The sequence below is a fragment of the Heterocephalus glaber genome, unplaced genomic scaffold, assembly GCF_053883595.1.
Source record: "Heterocephalus glaber isolate CG9 unplaced genomic scaffold, H.glaber_assembly_v1.0 deba00000122, whole genome shotgun sequence".
NCBI lineage: Eukaryota > Metazoa > Chordata > Mammalia > Rodentia > Bathyergidae > Heterocephalus > Heterocephalus glaber.
In genome coordinates, this window is record NW_028258138.1 from 72,087,863 (window position 1) to 72,104,810 (window position 16,948).

Sequence of the window (16,948 nt, forward strand, 5' to 3'; positions counted from 1 at the left end):
GTGCTGACTGGGTTACAAAAGTTGTATTAATTAACTAATGGTTTTCTGGAACTGCCATGTCAAATGGTGTGTACATTCTGTAGACCTCACAAAGCTGCTCATAAAATTTCTCAGGGCTCTCATTCAGCTCCTGCTGGGTCTCTGACACTTTAATCATATTAGTAGGTCTTTTACTTGCAGCCTGCATTCCTGCTAAAAGGACTGTCTGATAATTTCTCAAGTTTTCCTGTCCTGCTTGGGTACTGGGATCCCAATTGGGCCTTACATTTAGTGGGAATTGCTGTTCATGCCAAGCATCTGGATTCTACATATCACCCGGCATTCTAGTGGTATTAATCTTTTTAATATTCCCTAAAACACTCTGCATTTCTTTAGGGGTTAACAAAGCTCTACAAAGTTTTTTTATAGTCCTCCCAATTAAGACAATGGGTAGCAAAGATGGAATCAAATAATTGAAGCATTTTGGAGGGGTCTTGGCTGAGAACAATGACTTTTTTTCTGGACCTTGCCTCCTTTTGTCCTTTTTAAAGTGAAATCTCAAATACAACATCTTGGTCTGACATATTTGTGCATTTTCCCAACAGTTTTTTCTAACTCACTGTAAAGGAGGAGGTCATATTGTAATCTGTTGGCTCTTAAACTCTTTGAAGATGACTGATGTGTACATATTAGTAAAATACTTGGAATTTAACCCTTTGATGACAACCAATGTAAACATATTTAAACTTTTCATAACAAACTTGAAACCAACAAACAAACATACATTTTTTTTTGATAAATCACTTTCACACATCTTTTGACATACCTAAACCTTCTGGTGTTGTATATTTCTTTTATCTTTCTAACAAGACAAACATACAAAATTTCTTATATCAAAATTGTATCTCTTTTACTTATAGGTTTTTAATATTTTGTTATCTCACACTATAGACCTTTTGTCACAAACTTGTCTTTAGCTGTTAAAATTTTAAAGTGTAGCTTTTTGGTTCTCAGGTAGTTACATTTTAAATTTGGTTGGCTGACAATAGAACCATAGTAACCTTGAGTTTTTTATCAACAAAGTACAAAAAAGAGCAAGTTAACCCTATAATTACAATTGAAGAATTTTCAATGTACAAGGAATATTTTAAGCACACCAATTAAACATTAATTCAAACTGAAACACAGATACATTTATCAATTAGCTAAAATTTGTAACTTGATTTCTCTTGTAAAATTCCTTACTTTCTCTGGCTTTGTTTTATGCCCTTCAGAGCTTTCTTAGGTGTTTTTAATCCATTAATTATTTTCTCTTTTCAATTCTTTTTTTTCCAACTTGAGTTCAAGCCCTATTCGATCCTCTCTGAGTCTGACCACAACATGCACCCTCTGGTGCACTAAAGTCAATCAGTTCTCATGCTTTTCTCCCCACCTCCTCTGCACCTGTGAATTTAGCAACACAAAAGGAGGGGGGAAATCAAAATTCTCTCAGTCCAGATCTGAAAGGACTGGTTTCTTTCCAGCAAAGTTCTCTTTCTGATGGAGGCAGGGTATTGTTTTTTGTTCCCAAGGTGCACATATGAAGCCAAGGAGGCATTCTATGGCACAATTTGAGCCATAACTAAATATAGGGAAATTGATCTGGATGTTCCCATCCAGGGGTGGTGTCCATCCAGCCAGATAGACCAGATGAGACCCTCATCTAGGGATCTCTCAGCTGGCCAAGCTGGGCAAAGCATGGGCCATTCTAACACATAAAAGACTCTAAGTTTTGGGGGTTTCATCTTAATACCATCATTTCCAGTAAATTCTTTTTGAAAATTCTTAAGCATGCATTTCAAAACAGTAGTATGAGATGTTTCGGTCCCCATGATCAGCTGATCAGAGTGTTGGTGTGTATATGGGTACCCTTGTACAGAGACACAAGACAAACAAAGAGGGGATCACTCTCTTGCCTGCCTGGCTGCAGATCTCTTGGCCACTTTAAGGTCTGTTCAGGCTAAGGGGGGCTGTCACTTAAGCTCGCCATTGTGCCTTTGTTAAACATGACCACACAAGTTCTGCGACATGACCAACCGCACACAAATTCCATGACTCAGGGAGGACTCCTTAAGCAGCACAAGCACCTCCTTTGTCTTGTTCAGCAGCTAGTTCCACTCACTCACCAATCCAGAACCCTTTCACTCACACATTTATTAAGAAGTTATCACATTCCCTCCCGGTGACCCCCTAAACATAACCAAAAGAAATGAAAGAAGCTACCTCCCCAAATGGCGAAGCACAAGGGGTGATCAAGCCCCTGTGCTGCATTTGCCCAAAGTTACAAAATACAAATTCACAAAGAGAAACCAAAGCAAAATCAAAAGTTAACAACTAGGGAGCTTCCCAGAGTTTCACACCCAGCAAAGGAAAGAGACAGATGAGACACCAAAAACAGCAGCCCTCCTTCTGTTGTCTTCTGTCTCAGGTTTGGGCAATCTGCAATGGGTGAGTGGATCTCTGTGACCTGTGGGGGAGCCTAGGAAATTAGTCCCAGGGGCACACCTTTCCTCTCTAGGACACAGAGAGCCACTCCCTCTGGTGGAGTTGGGGCTGTTGTCCAAAAGGGCCACATCTTTCCCAATTCCCAATCAGGAAACCAAGTGATCCGGAATTGCAGACAGAAATGCACAGAGACACAGAACTTGGGTTAAAAAAAAAAAAGCCTTTGCTCCCTAGCAAGGGGGACCACCAGAAACTTGTCTGATCTATCTCTGCCCTGTCCTTTGTTTTAACATAAATTTTATACCTTCTTTTACCCGTTACCTCATTTCTGGTGGTCTTGGTAAAATTTGTGTTTCTCTTTTGAAACTAGTTAATATTAAGGGTTATAGCCACAAACATATAACAAGGAGATGGTGCCTAAAAAACACACACTGTAAACTACCCAAAACAGTTCTATTTTGTTTTTTTCCAGGTAAAAAATTATCTACAGTTATGTTACAGGTCAAAAGTTCACTCAGCCATCAACTTAAAAAATAAGAGTTACTGGAAAGGTAAACCTTAAAGGAACGGATTACTTACTCTGTTTCAGCTGCCTTCATAAATCACTTATACTTTAAATTTTCCCCATCAAAACTACCTCGCAGTAGTCACAGCAATTTAGGATCAAAAGATAGGCTTGAGAGGGGAAAGAATGACTATTGCAATTTATGGACCACCCTGGGTTATAAATGACCGGTGGGAGACAGAAAGAATCCTGCACAAGCACAAAGAGACACCACAGATGACAATGCCAAGAGTCATACTGTCTTCTAGTAAGTCAGTAGCAAAAATGTGGAGGTTAAAAGTTCCTTTCCTGCTGGTTTCTGGCCTGTGCCCAGCACACAAAGTCCTGAGAAAGGGAAGCCATGCTCTGTAATCGAGTCCCAGTAGTGCACCTTGGGAGGGCTTGAACAAGTCAACGGGCCTCTCCTGTCTCAGTCTCCCCACCCATGACTGATAAGGTTGCAGTTCTCCAAGGACCTTCTCGGTCTGAAAGGCTCCAAATCCACCACCCAGGGTCATGAGTCAGTGTGAAGGCAGGCCGAAGGGCAGCACAGGGTAGGGAGAAGGCTCTGTGGGTGCACAGAGCACACATGGATGGGATTCATTGGATCTCCGGTGACCCAAGTGGGTGGCAGGTAGCTCAGGGAAAGAGTGCCAAACTGTTCCAGCTCTTAAGGACCATCTGAAAGAAATTCCTGGTCGCCCACTAAATATTGGTATCACAGGCATCCCGATTGCAAGGACTTCAGGATAGATAATGTTGGTGCTCAAATATAGTGAGAATTTGTCAGTCTCACCCATGTTTTCATGGTCTTCTTGCTTCCTACAGAAAAGATCCAAATCCCACCATCCATGGGAACCTCCAGTCCTCTGGAGCTATCACCTTCCGTCATGAGCAAGGCTGCTCCCTTAACAACAAGTGCCCCCGCCCTCAGGTCAACATGGCTACTGCCCTCAGGTTCTGTCACCTACTTCCAGGCAGTCGTGGCCAGTTCCTACATTTACCAACACTGTAGTGAAAGTAGGGTTTCGGGGGCTGCTGGCCAGAGCCAGCTGTCCTCTTTGGTCGCGTCCTATCCAGGTATTTGGTAGTGGGATGGCATGCCAGGCTCTGGAAGCAGGCATCCACCATTTGAGACATTTACAGTGACTGTCACTAACCAGAGCACAACAGTTGCTTTCTCTTCTTTGCCTGCCCATGCTAATTCCATCATCCCCATTTATCCATCTACAGCTGCCAGCCTGGCTCAGCCAATACCATCACCATATGCTCCGAACCAAGGACATGGCTACTACTACTGCAATCAAAGTGCAACGGGGGCTCTGATATGTGCAGAGCTTGGAGGACTGCAGCCCTATGAGTTTGTGTCACATACAGGCAGTGGGGCAGCTGCCCCTCAGCCAGAGATAGTAAAGGTGTTGAAGGTGATTCAGCACAAATATGTCCTAATATCAGCTTCTAATGCGATCTGCTATCCTGGATCTGTGCAAGCCAACATGGAAGCGAGTTTCCAAGATGGGTCCTGAGAGCAGAAGCAAAAGGGATCGGGGTAACACTCTGCAGGAGGGATGAATCTCCTGCTGAGCACAGGTAAGCATAGAGATAGGCAGAGTTTCAGGCCTGAGATGGGCTCTGCTTCCAGACTCTGTAAGGAGGGAATGCACGACACTGTAGTGGCCATCCCTGCTGCACAAGAGCAGCCCAGGAGGCCACTGAGGCAGGCCACACTTCTCAGAGCTCTTGAGGATGAGTTTCCCTTTAGCAGCCCTCCATAAGCAATTCCCTTTGGTCTTCTATTGCTGTGGTCCCTTGGGAAGACACTTCCCAGTTTAAGGTGGTGAGGACAGTTTCATTTCCCTCATTTTCAGCAAGATGGAATACCTTATATTTCAGAGATGCCATCCAAAGCATGTGCCTCAGTACCTGTCCTGCTGACATTTTGCATAAGGATGACCTTATCTCTCCTAGTCCATGGCAAGAGATGTTCTTATACCAGCAAGAGAGGAGAGCACTGAGTGTACCTGGGAGTAGGAAGCTGCACCTGAACACCTCTATCTGTGAGAGTGCACATATGTGGGCACTTGCACTTCTGCGTGCGTGCGTGCATGCGTGCGTGCGCGCGTGCGCGCGTGTGTGTGTGTGTGTGTGTGTGTGTGTGTGTGTGTGTAGAGGGTATATAGTGCACAGGGCCTCGTGCACACCAAACAATACTCTCCCAAGGTAGCAAAATATATCCTGACCTAAAAATCACTTTGTTTCCTTTGAATAAGAACAATCCTAGGCCCTAAAAAGAAAGCCATGAAATAAAGACATCAGGTGATAAGCAGGAAGAACCGTTACCTCCCAGCTAGAAAGCAAGGTCCTGTCCATGGTCCTTAAGAAGAGAGACTGGAAAGGTCTTGCTGACTCTTGGTGGGCTCCTGAGGGCTGTGCTGGTGTGAACGGGGTGCAACTCCCTTAGGAAAGACTGACTTTTGCCTTGTTTCATTTGCAGTAAAGGACATTTCCCCAGAGACAGAGACACATGTGGGATGGCAAGCCCTGAGCCAGGCAGGGTGTGTGTCACAACTTGCAGAAATCCCGGAGTCCTGCAGCACCAGAAGTACCCAGTTGCTTGAGGGAAGCCCACCAACTGAGTCTGGGGGCATTTCAGTGGGAGCTCCAGTGCAGAATTCCACTCATTCCTTGGCCTTGGATTCAAGCTGGGAGCAACCAGAGAAGGAGAACTGGGATGAGATGAGAAGTGACAGCTTAGAGCCTCTGGATGCCCAGAAGATCTTTATAGGAACCCAAGACCTAACTTTACTCTCCTTAGCATCCCCTGACTCTCCCGAGCTGCTGGCTTCCACTGAGCATCCAATCCCTGAGAATCCTCGTTCTGAAGATGCCCTCTTGGGAAAGTGGCACCCGAGTCTCCAGGACCCAGGGACCCTTGACAAGGGGATTGAGCCCAGCCCGGGTTGGGCAGATATTGGGGCCCTGGTAGAGGACATTCCACTTCCCCAGGTGCGCCAGACCTTGGATGATCTTGATCAGTCCAATCAGCCCAAAGCCATCCAAGCCTAAGACACTGATGACATTCATGAGAATTGTGTGCCGGAAAACTCAGCTATCACCAAGTGTCTTTCAGCTAAGATGAGGAAGAAGAAACATAAAGCTTCTGAGCTGAGCACTAGAGCTCCTGAGGCTAAAATGCAGCTGAAGGCCCCTGAGAGACTGTCAGGGAAAGAAGGGTGCATTTTTAGTGCAGCAGCCAGTAACTGGGCTCCCGTGGACACGGCTGAGAAGCCCTAAAGAAAGTCTCCAATGAAGGCATCCGGCAGAACCAACCAAGGTAGGGGCCATGGGACAGGGAGGGCCAAGAGAACCAAAGTTAACAGTGGCAAGAGTCATGCTGTCTTCTAGCAAGTGAGTAGCAAAAATGTGGAGGTTAAAAGTTCCTTTCCTGCTGGTTTCTGGCCTGTGCCCAGCACACAAAGTCCTGAGAAAGGGAAGCCATGCTCTGTAATCGAGTCCCAGTAGTGCACCTTGGGAGGGCTTGAACAAGTCAACGGGCCTCTCCTGTCTCAGTCTCCCCACCCATGACTGATAAGGTTGCAGTTCTCCAAGGACCTTCTCGGTCTGAAAGGCTCCAAATCCACCACCCAGGGTCATGAGTCAGTGTGAAGGCAGGCCGAAGGGCAGCACAGGGTAGGGAGAAGGCTCTGTGGGTGCACAGAGCACACATGGATGGGATTCATTGGATCTCCGGTGACCCAAGTGGGTGGCAGGTAGCTCAGGGAAAGAGTGCCAAACTGTTCCAGCTCTTAAGGACCATCTGAAAGAAATTCCTGGTCGCCCACTAAATATTGGTATCACAGGCATCCCGATTGCAAGGACTTCAGGATAGATAATGTTGGTGCTCAAATATAGTGAGAATTTGTCAGTCTCACCCATGTTTTCATGGTCTTCTTGCTTCCTACAGAAAAGATCCAAATCCCACCATCCATGGGAACCTCCAGTCCTCTGGAGCTATCACCTTCCGTCAGGAGCAAGGCTGCTCCCTTAACAACAAGTGCCCCCGCCCTCAGGTCAACATGGCTACTGCCCTCAGGTTCTGTCACCTACTTCCAGGCAGTCGTGGCCAGTTCCTACATTTACCAACACTGTAGTGAAAGTAGGGTTTCGGGGGCTGCTGGCCAGAGCCAGCTGTCCTCTTTGGTCGCGTCCTATCCAGCTATTTGGTAGTGGGATGGCATGCCAGGCTCTGGAAGCAGGCATCCACCATTTGAGACATTTACAGTGACTGTCACTAACCAGAGCACAACAGTTGCTTTCTCTTCTTTGCCTGCCCATGCTAATTCCATCATCCCCATTTATCCATCTACAGCTGCCAGCCTGGCTCAGCCAATACCATCACCATATGCTCCGAACCAAGGACATGGCTACTACTACTGCAATCAAAGTGCAACGGGGGCTCTGATATGTGCAGAGCTTGGAGGACTGCAGCCCTATGAGTTTGTGTCACATACAGGCAGTGGGGCAGCTGCCCCTCAGCCAGAGATAGTAAAGGTGTTGAAGGTGATTCAGCACAAATATGTCCTAACATCAGCTTCTAATGCGATCTGCTATCCTGGATCTGTGCAAGCCAACATGGAAGCGAGTTTCCAAGATGGGTCCTGAGAGCAGAAGCAAAAGGGATCGGGGTAACACTCTGCAGGAGGGATGAATCTCCTGCTGAGCACAGGTAAGCATAGAGATAGGCAGAGTTTCAGGCCTGAGATGGGCTCTGCTTCCAGACTCTGTAAGGAGGGAATGCACGACACTGTAGTGGCCATCCCTGCTGCACAAGAGCAGCCCAGGAGGCCACTGAGGCAGGCCACACTTCTCAGAGCTCTTGAGGATGAGTTCCCCTTTAGCAGCCCTCCATAAGCAATTCCCTTTGGTCTTCTATTGCTGTGGTCCCTTGGGAAGACACTTCCCAGTTTAAGGTGGTGAGGACAGTTTCATTTCCCTCATTTTCAGCAAGATGGAATACCTTATATTTCAGAGATGCCATCCAAAGCATGTGCCTCAGTACCTGTCCTGCTGACATTTTGCATAAGGATGACCTTATCTCTCCTAGTCCATGGCAAGAGATGTTCTTATACCAGCAAGAGAGGAGAGCACTGAGTGTACCTGGGAGTAGGAAGCTGCACCTGAACACCTCTATCTGTGAGAGTGCACATATGTGGGCACTTGCACTTCTGCGTGCATGCGTGCATGCGTGCGTGCGCGCGTGCGCGCGCGTGTGTGTGTGTGTGTGTGTGTGTGTGTGTGTGTAGAGGGTATATAGTGCACAGGGCCTCGTGCACACCAAACAATACTCTCCCAAGGTAGCAAAATATATCCTGACCTAAAAATCACTTTGTTTCCTTTGAATAAGAACAATCCTAGGCCCTAAAAAGAAAGCCATGAAATAAAGACATCAGGTGATAAGCAGGAAGAACCGTTACCTCCCAGCTAGAAAGCAAGGTCCTGTCCATGGTCCTTAAGAAGAGAGACTGGAAAGGTCTTGCTGACTCTTGGTGGGCTCCTGAGGGCTGTGCTGGTGTGAACGGGGTGCAACTCCCTTAGGAAAGACTGACTTTTGCCTTGTTTCATTTGCAGTAAAGGACATTTCCCCAGAGACAGAGACACATGTGGGATGGCAAGCCCTGAGCCAGGCAGGGTGTGTGTCACAACTTGCAGAAATCCCGGAGTCCTGCAGCACCAGAAGTACCCAGTTGCTTGAGGGAAGCCCACCAACTGAGTCTGGGGGCATTTCAGTGGGAGCTCCAGTGCAGAATTCCACTCATTCCTTGGCCTTGGATTCAAGCTGGGAGCAACCAGAGAAGGAGAACTGGGATGAGATGAGAAGTGACAGCTTAGAGCCTCTGGATGCCCAGAAGATCTTTATAGGAACCCAAGACCTAACTTTACTCTCCTTAGCATCCCCTGACTCTCCCGAGCTGCTGGCTTCCACTGAGCATCCAATCCCTGAGAATCCTCGTTCTGAAGATGCCCTCTTGGGAAAGTGGCACCCGAGTCTCCAGGACCCAGGGACCCTTGACAAGGGGATTGAGCCCAGCCCGGGTTGGGCAGATATTGGGGCCCTGGTAGAGGACATTCCACTTCCCCAGGTGCGCCAGACCTTGGATGATCTTGATCAGTCCAATCAGCCCAAAGCCATCCAAGCCTAAGACACTGATGACATTCATGAGAATTGTGTGCCGGAAAACTCAGCTATCACCAAGTGTCTTTCAGCTAAGATGAGGAAGAAGAAACATAAAGCTTCTGAGCTGAGCACTAGAGCTCCTGAGGCTAAAATGCAGCTGAAGGCCCCTGAGAGACTGTCAGGGAAAGAAGGGTGCATTTTTAGTGCAGCAGCCAGTAACTGGGCTCCCGTGGACACGGCTGAGAAGCCCTAAAGAAAGTCTCCAATGAAGGCATCCGGCAGAACCAACCAAGGTAGGGGCCATGGGACAGGGAGGGCCAAGAGAACCAAAGTTAACAGTGGCAAGAGTCATGCTGTCTTCTAGCAAGTGAGTAGCAAAAATGTGGAGGTTAAAAGTTCCTTTCCTGCTGGTTTCTGGCCTGTGCCCAGCACACAAAGTCCTGAGAAAGGGAAGCCATGCTCTGTAATCGAGTCCCAGTAGTGCACCTTGGGAGGGCTTGAACAAGTCAACGGGCCTCTCCTGTCTCAGTCTCCCCACCCATGACTGATAAGGTTGCAGTTCTCCAAGGACCTTCTCGGTCTGAAAGGCTCCAAATCCACCACCCAGGGTCATGAGTCAGTGTGAAGGCAGGCCGAAGGGCAGCACAGGGTAGGGAGAAGGCTCTGTGGGTGCACAGAGCACACATGGATGGGATTCATTGGATCTCCGGTGACCCAAGTGGGTGGCAGGTAGCTCAGGGAAAGAGTGCCAAACTGTTCCAGCTCTTAAGGACCATCTGAAAGAAATTCCTGGTCGCCCACTAAATATTGGTATCACAGGCATCCCGATTGCAAGGACTTCAGGATAGATAATGTTGGTGCTCAAATATAGTGAGAATTTGTCAGTCTCACCCATGTTTTCATGGTCTTCTTGCTTCCTACAGAAAAGATCCAAACCCCACCATCCATGGGAACCTCCAGTCCTCTGGAGCTATCACCTTCCGTCAGGAGCAAGGCTGCTCCCTTAACAACAAGTGCCCCCGCCCTCAGGTCAACATGGCTACTGCCCTCAGGTTCTGTCACCTACTTCCAGGCAGTCGTGGCCAGTTCCTACATTTACCAACACTGTAGTGAAAGTAGGGTTTCGGGGGCTGCTGGCCAGAGCCAGCTGTCCTCTTTGGTCGCGTCCTATCCAGCTATTTGGTAGTGGGATGGCATGCCAGGCTCTGGAAGCAGGCATCCACCATTTGAGACATTTACAGTGACTGTCACTAACCAGAGCACAACAGTTGCTTTCTCTTCTTTGCCTGCCCATGCTAATTCCATCATCCCCATTTATCCATCTACAGCTGCCAGCCTGGCTCAGCCAATACCATCACCATATGCTCCGAACCAAGGACATGGCTACTACTACTGCAATCAAAGTGCAACGGGGGCTCTGATATGTGCAGAGCTTGGAGGACTGCAGCCCTATGAGTTTGTGTCACATACAGGCAGTGGGGCAGCTGCCCCTCAGCCAGAGATAGTAAAGGTGTTGAAGGTGATTCAGCACAAATATGTCCTAATATCAGCTTCTAATGCGATCTGCTATCCTGGATCTGTGCAAGCCAACATGGAAGCGAGTTTCCAAGATGGGTCCTGAGAGCAGAGGCAAAAGGGATCGGGGTAACACTCTGCAGGAGGGATGAATCTCCTGCTGAGCACAGGTAAGCATAGAGATAGGCAGAGTTTCAGGCCTGAGATGGGCTCTGCTTCCAGACTCTGTAAGGAGGGAATGCACAACACTGTAGTGGCCATCCCTGCTGCACAAGAGCAGCCCAGGAGGCCACTGAGGCAGGCCACACTTCTCAGAGCTCTTGAGGATGAGTTCCCCTTTAGCAGCCCTCCATAAGCAATTCCCTTTGGTCTTCTATTGCTGTGGTCCCTTGGGAAGACACTTCCCAGTTTAAGGTGGTGAGGACAGTTTCATTTCCCTCATTTTCAGCAAGATGGAATACCTTATATTTCAGAGATGCCATCCAAAGCATGTGCCTCAGTACCTGTCCTGCTGACATTTTGCATAAGGATGACCTTATCTCTCCTAGTCCATGGCAAGAGATGTTCTTATACCAGCAAGAGAGGAGAGCACTGAGTGTACCTGGGAGTAGGAAGCTGCACCTGAACACCTCTATCTGTGAGAGTGCACATATGTGGGCACTTGCACTTCTGCGTGCGTGCGTGCATGCGTGCGTGCGCGCGTGCGCGCGTGTGTGTGTGTGTGTGTGTAGAGGGTATATAGTGCACAGGGCCTCGTGCACACCAAACAATACTCTCCCAAGGTAGCAAAATATATCCTGACCTAAAAATCACTTTGTTTCCTTTGAATAAGAACAATCCTAGGCCCTAAAAAGAAAGCCATGAAATAAAGACATCAGGTGATAAGCAGGAAGAACCGTTACCTCCCAGCTAGAAAGCAAGGTCCTGTCCATGGTCCTTAAGAAGAGAGACTGGAAAGGTCTTGCTGACTCTTGGTGGGCTCCTGAGGGCTGTGCTGGTGTGAACGGGGTGCAACTCCCTTAGGAAAGACTGACTTTTGCCTTGTTTCATTTGCAGTAAAGGACATTTCCCCAGAGACAGAGACACATGTGGGATGGCAAGCCCTGAGCCAGGCAGGGTGTGTGTCACAACTTGCAGAAATCCCGGAGTCCTGCAGCACCAGAAGTACCCAGTTGCTTGAGGGAAGCCCACCAACTGAGTCTGGGGGCATTTCAGTGGGAGCTCCAGTGCAGAATTCCACTCATTCCTTGGCCTTGGATTCAAGCTGGGAGCAACCAGAGAAGGAGAACTGGGATGAGATGAGAAGTGACAGCTTAGAGCCTCTGGATGCCCAGAAGATCTTTATAGGAACCCAAGACCTAACTTTACTCTCCTTAGCATCCCCTGACTCTCCCGAGCTGCTGGCTTCCACTGAGCATCCAATCCCTGAGAATCCTCGTTCTGAAGATGCCCTCTTGGGAAAGTGGCACCCGAGTCTCCAGGACCCAGGGACCCTTGACAAGGGGATTGAGCCCAGCCCGGGTTGGGCAGATATTGGGGCCCTGGTAGAGGACATTCCACTTCCCCAGGTGCGCCAGACCTTGGATGATCTTGATCAGTCCAATCAGCCCAAAGCCATCCAAGCCTAAGACACTGATGACATTCATGAGAATTGTGTGCCGGAAAACTCAGCTATCACCAAGTGTCTTTCAGCTAAGATGAGGAAGAAGAAACATAAAGCTTCTGAGCTGAGCACTAGAGCTCCTGAGGCTAAAATGCAGCTGAAGGCCCCTGAGAGACTGTCAGGGAAAGAAGGGTGCATTTTTAGTGCAGCAGCCAGTAACTGGGCTCCCGTGGACACGGCTGAGAAGCCCTAAAGAAAGTCTCCAATGAAGGCATCCGGCAGAACCAACCAAGGTAGGGGCCATGGGACAGGGAGGGCCAAGAGAACCAAAGTTAACAGTGGCAAGAGTCATGCTGTCTTCTAGCAAGTGAGTAGCAAAAATGTGGAGGTTAAAAGTTCCTTTCCTGCTGGTTTCTGGCCTGTGCCCAGCACACAAAGTCCTGAGAAAGGGAAGCCATGCTCTGTAATCGAGTCCCAGTAGTGCACCTTGGGAGGGCTTGAACAAGTCAACGGGCCTCTCCTGTCTCAGTCTCCCCACCCATGACTGATAAGGTTGCAGTTCTCCAAGGACCTTCTCGGTCTGAAAGGCTCCAAATCCACCACCCAGGGTCATGAGTCAGTGTGAAGGCAGGCCGAAGGGCAGCACAGGGTAGGGAGAAGGCTCTGTGGGTGCACAGAGCACACATGGATGGGATTCATTGGATCTCCGGTGACCCAAGTGGGTGGCAGGTAGCTCAGGGAAAGAGTGCCAAACTGTTCCAGCTCTTAAGGACCATCTGAAAGAAATTCCTGGTCGCCCACTAAATATTGGTATCACAGGCATCCCGATTGCAAGGACTTCAGGATAGATAATGTTGGTGCTCAAATATAGTGAGAATTTGTCAGTCTCACCCATGTTTTCATGGTCTTCTTGCTTCCTACAGAAAAGATCCAAACCCCACCATCCATGGGAACCTCCAGTCCTCTGGAGCTATCACCTTCCGTCAGGAGCAAGGCTGCTCCCTTAACAACAAGTGCCCCCGCCCTCAGGTCAACATGGCTACTGCCCTCAGGTTCTGTCACCTACTTCCAGGCAGTCGTGGCCAGTTCCTACATTTACCAACACTGTAGTGAAAGTAGGGTTTCGGGGGCTGCTGGCCAGAGCCAGCTGTCCTCTTTGGTCGCGTCCTATCCAGCTATTTGGTAGTGGGATGGCATGCCAGGCTCTGGAAGCAGGCATCCACCATTTGAGACATTTACAGTGACTGTCACTAACCAGAGCACAACAGTTGCTTTCTCTTCTTTGCCTGCCCATGCTAATTCCATCATCCCCATTTATCCATCTACAGCTGCCAGCCTGGCTCAGCCAATACCATCACCATATGCTCCGAACCAAGGACATGGCTACTACTACTGCAATCAAAGTGCAACGGGGGCTCTGATATGTGCAGAGCTTGGAGGACTGCAGCCCTATGAGTTTGTGTCACATACAGGCAGTGGGGCAGCTGCCCCTCAGCCAGAGATAGTAAAGGTGTTGAAGGTGATTCAGCACAAATATGTCCTAATATCAGCTTCTAATGCGATCTGCTATCCTGGATCTGTGCAAGCCAACATGGAAGCGAGTTTCCAAGATGGGTCCTGAGAGCAGAGGCAAAAGGGATCGGGGTAACACTCTGCAGGAGGGATGAATCTCCTGCTGAGCACAGGTAAGCATAGAGATAGGCAGAGTTTCAGGCCTGAGATGGGCTCTGCTTCCAGACTCTGTAAGGAGGGAATGCACGACACTGTAGTGGCCATCCCTGCTGCACAAGAGCAGCCCAGGAGGCCACTGAGGCAGGCCACACTTCTCAGAGCTCTTGAGGATGAGTTCCCCTTTAGCAGCCCTCCATAAGCAATTCCCTTTGGTCTTCTATTGCTGTGGTCCCTTGGGAAGACACTTCCCAGTTTAAGGTGGTGAGGACAGTTTCATTTCCCTCATTTTCAGCAAGATGGAATACCTTATATTTCAGAGATGCCATCCAAAGCATGTGCCTCAGTACCTGTCCTGCTGACATTTTGCATAAGGATGACCTTATCTCTCCTAGTCCATGGCAAGAGATGTTCTTATACCAGCAAGAGAGGAGAGCACTGAGTGTACCTGGGAGTAGGAAGCTGCACCTGAACACCTCTATCTGTGAGAGTGCACATATGTGGGCACTTGCACTTCTGCGTGCGTGCGTGCATGCGTGCGTGCGCGCGTGCGCGCGTGTGTGTGTGTGTGTGTGTAGAGGGTATATAGTGCACAGGGCCTCGTGCACACCAAACAATACTCTCCCAAGGTAGCAAAATATATCCTGACCTAAAAATCACTTTGTTTCCTTTGAATAAGAACAATCCTAGGCCCTAAAAAGAAAGCCATGAAATAAAGACATCAGGTGATAAGCAGGAAGAACCGTTACCTCCCAGCTAGAAAGCAAGGTCCTGTCCATGGTCCTTAAGAAGAGAGACTGGAAAGGTCTTGCTGACTCTTGGTGGGCTCCTGAGGGCTGTGCTGGTGTGAACGGGGTGCAACTCCCTTAGGAAAGACTGACTTTTGCCTTGTTTCATTTGCAGTAAAGGACATTTCCCCAGAGACAGAGACACATGTGGGATGGCAAGCCCTGAGCCAGGCAGGGTGTGTGTCACAACTTGCAGAAATCCCGGAGTCCTGCAGCACCAGAAGTACCCAGTTGCTTGAGGGAAGCCCACCAACTGAGTCTGGGGGCATTTCAGTGGGAGCTCCAGTGCAGAATTCCACTCATTCCTTGGCCTTGGATTCAAGCTGGGAGCAACCAGAGAAGGAGAACTGGGATGAGATGAGAAGTGACAGCTTAGAGCCTCTGGATGCCCAGAAGATCTTTATAGGAACCCAAGACCTAACTTTACTCTCCTTAGCATCCCCTGACTCTCCCGAGCTGCTGGCTTCCACTGAGCATCCAATCCCTGAGAATCCTCGTTCTGAAGATGCCCTCTTGGGAAAGTGGCACCCGAGTCTCCAGGACCCAGGGACCCTTGACAAGGGGATTGAGCCCAGCCCGGGTTGGGCAGATATTGGGGCCCTGGTAGAGGACATTCCACTTCCCCAGGTGCGCCAGACCTTGGATGATCTTGATCAGTCCAATCAGCCCAAAGCCATCCAAGCCTAAGACACTGATGACATTCATGAGAATTGTGTGCCGGAAAACTCAGCTATCACCAAGTGTCTTTCAGCTAAGATGAGGAAGAAGAAACATAAAGCTTCTGAGCTGAGCACTAGAGCTCCTGAGGCTAAAATGCAGCTGAAGGCCCCTGAGAGACTGTCAGGGAAAGAAGGGTGCATTTTTAGTGCAGCAGCCAGTAACTGGGCTCCCGTGGACACGGCTGAGAAGCCCTAAAGAAAGTCTCCAATGAAGGCATCCGGCAGAACCAACCAAGGTAGGGGCCATGGGACAGGGAGGGCCAAGAGAACCAAAGTTAACAGTGGCAAGAGTCATGCTGTCTTCTAGCAAGTGAGTAGCAAAAATGTGGAGGTTAAAAGTTCCTTTCCTGCTGGTTTCTGGCCTGTGCCCAGCACACAAAGTCCTGAGAAAGGGAAGCCATGCTCTGTAATCGAGTCCCAGTAGTGCACCTTGGGAGGGCTTGAACAAGTCAACGGGCCTCTCCTGTCTCAGTCTCCCCACCCATGACTGATAAGGTTGCAGTTCTCCAAGGACCTTCTCGGTCTGAAAGGCTCCAAATCCACCACCCAGGGTCATGAGTCAGTGTGAAGGCAGGCCGAAGGGCAGCACAGGGTAGGGAGAAGGCTCTGTGGGTGCACAGAGCACACATGGATGGGATTCATTGGATCTCCGGTGACCCAAGTGGGTGGCAGGTAGCTCAGGGAAAGAGTGCCAAACTGTTCCAGCTCTTAAGGACCATCTGAAAGAAATTCCTGGTCGCCCACTAAATATTGGTATCACAGGCATCCCGATTGCAAGGACTTCAGGATAGATAATGTTGGTGCTCAAATATAGTGAGAATTTGTCAGTCTCACCCATGTTTTCATGGTCTTCTTGCTTCCTACAGAAAAGATCCAAACCCCACCATCCATGGGAACCTCCAGTCCTCTGGAGCTATCACCTTCCGTCAGGAGCAAGGCTGCTCCCTTAACAACAAGTGCCCCCGCCCTCAGGTCAACATGGCTACTGCCCTCAGGTTCTGTCACCTACTTCCAGGCAGTCGTGGCCAGTTCCTACATTTACCAACACTGTAGTGAAAGTAGGGTTTCGGGGGCTGCTGGCCAGAGCCAGCTGTCCTCTTTGGTCGCGTCCTATCCAGCTATTTGGTAGTGGGATGGCATGCCAGGCTCTGGAAGCAGGCATCCACCATTTGAGACATTTACAGTGACTGTCACTAACCAGAGCACAACAGTTGCTTTCTCTTCTTTGCCTGCCCATGCTAATTCCATCATCCCCATTTATCCATCTACAGCTGCCAGCCTGGCTCAGCCAATACCATCACCATATGCTCCGAACCAAGGACATGGCTACTACTACTGCAATCAAAGTGCAACGGGGGCTCTGATATGTGCAGAGCTTGGAGGACTGCAGCCCTATGAGTTTGTGTCACATACAGGCAGTGGGGCAGCTGCCCCTCAGCCAGAGATAGTAAAGGTGTTGAAGGTGATTCAGCA

General features: G+C 49.0%; 3 long non-coding RNA genes across 3 annotated transcripts; all 3 read left to right on the forward strand.

Annotated features, from left to right (window-relative positions):
* Window positions 1-4,472: 4,472 nt before the first annotated feature.
* LOC147830482 (uncharacterized) lies at window positions 4,473-10,712 on the forward strand. Its single transcript, XR_015452971.1, has 5 exons — window positions 4,473-4,597; window positions 5,502-6,341; window positions 7,377-7,733; window positions 8,636-9,475; window positions 10,511-10,712. It is a non-coding gene; the product is annotated as an uncharacterized LOC147830482 (long non-coding RNA).
* Window positions 10,713-10,778: 66 nt separating this feature from the next.
* Window positions 10,779-13,874, forward strand: LOC147830483 (uncharacterized). Its single transcript, XR_015452975.1, has 3 exons — window positions 10,779-10,867; window positions 11,754-12,593; window positions 13,629-13,874. It is a non-coding gene; the product is annotated as an uncharacterized LOC147830483 (long non-coding RNA).
* Window positions 13,875-13,896: 22 nt separating this feature from the next.
* On the forward strand, window positions 13,897-16,948 carry LOC147830484 (uncharacterized). Its single transcript, XR_015452980.1, has 3 exons — window positions 13,897-13,985; window positions 14,872-15,711; window positions 16,747-16,948. It is a non-coding gene; the product is annotated as an uncharacterized LOC147830484 (long non-coding RNA).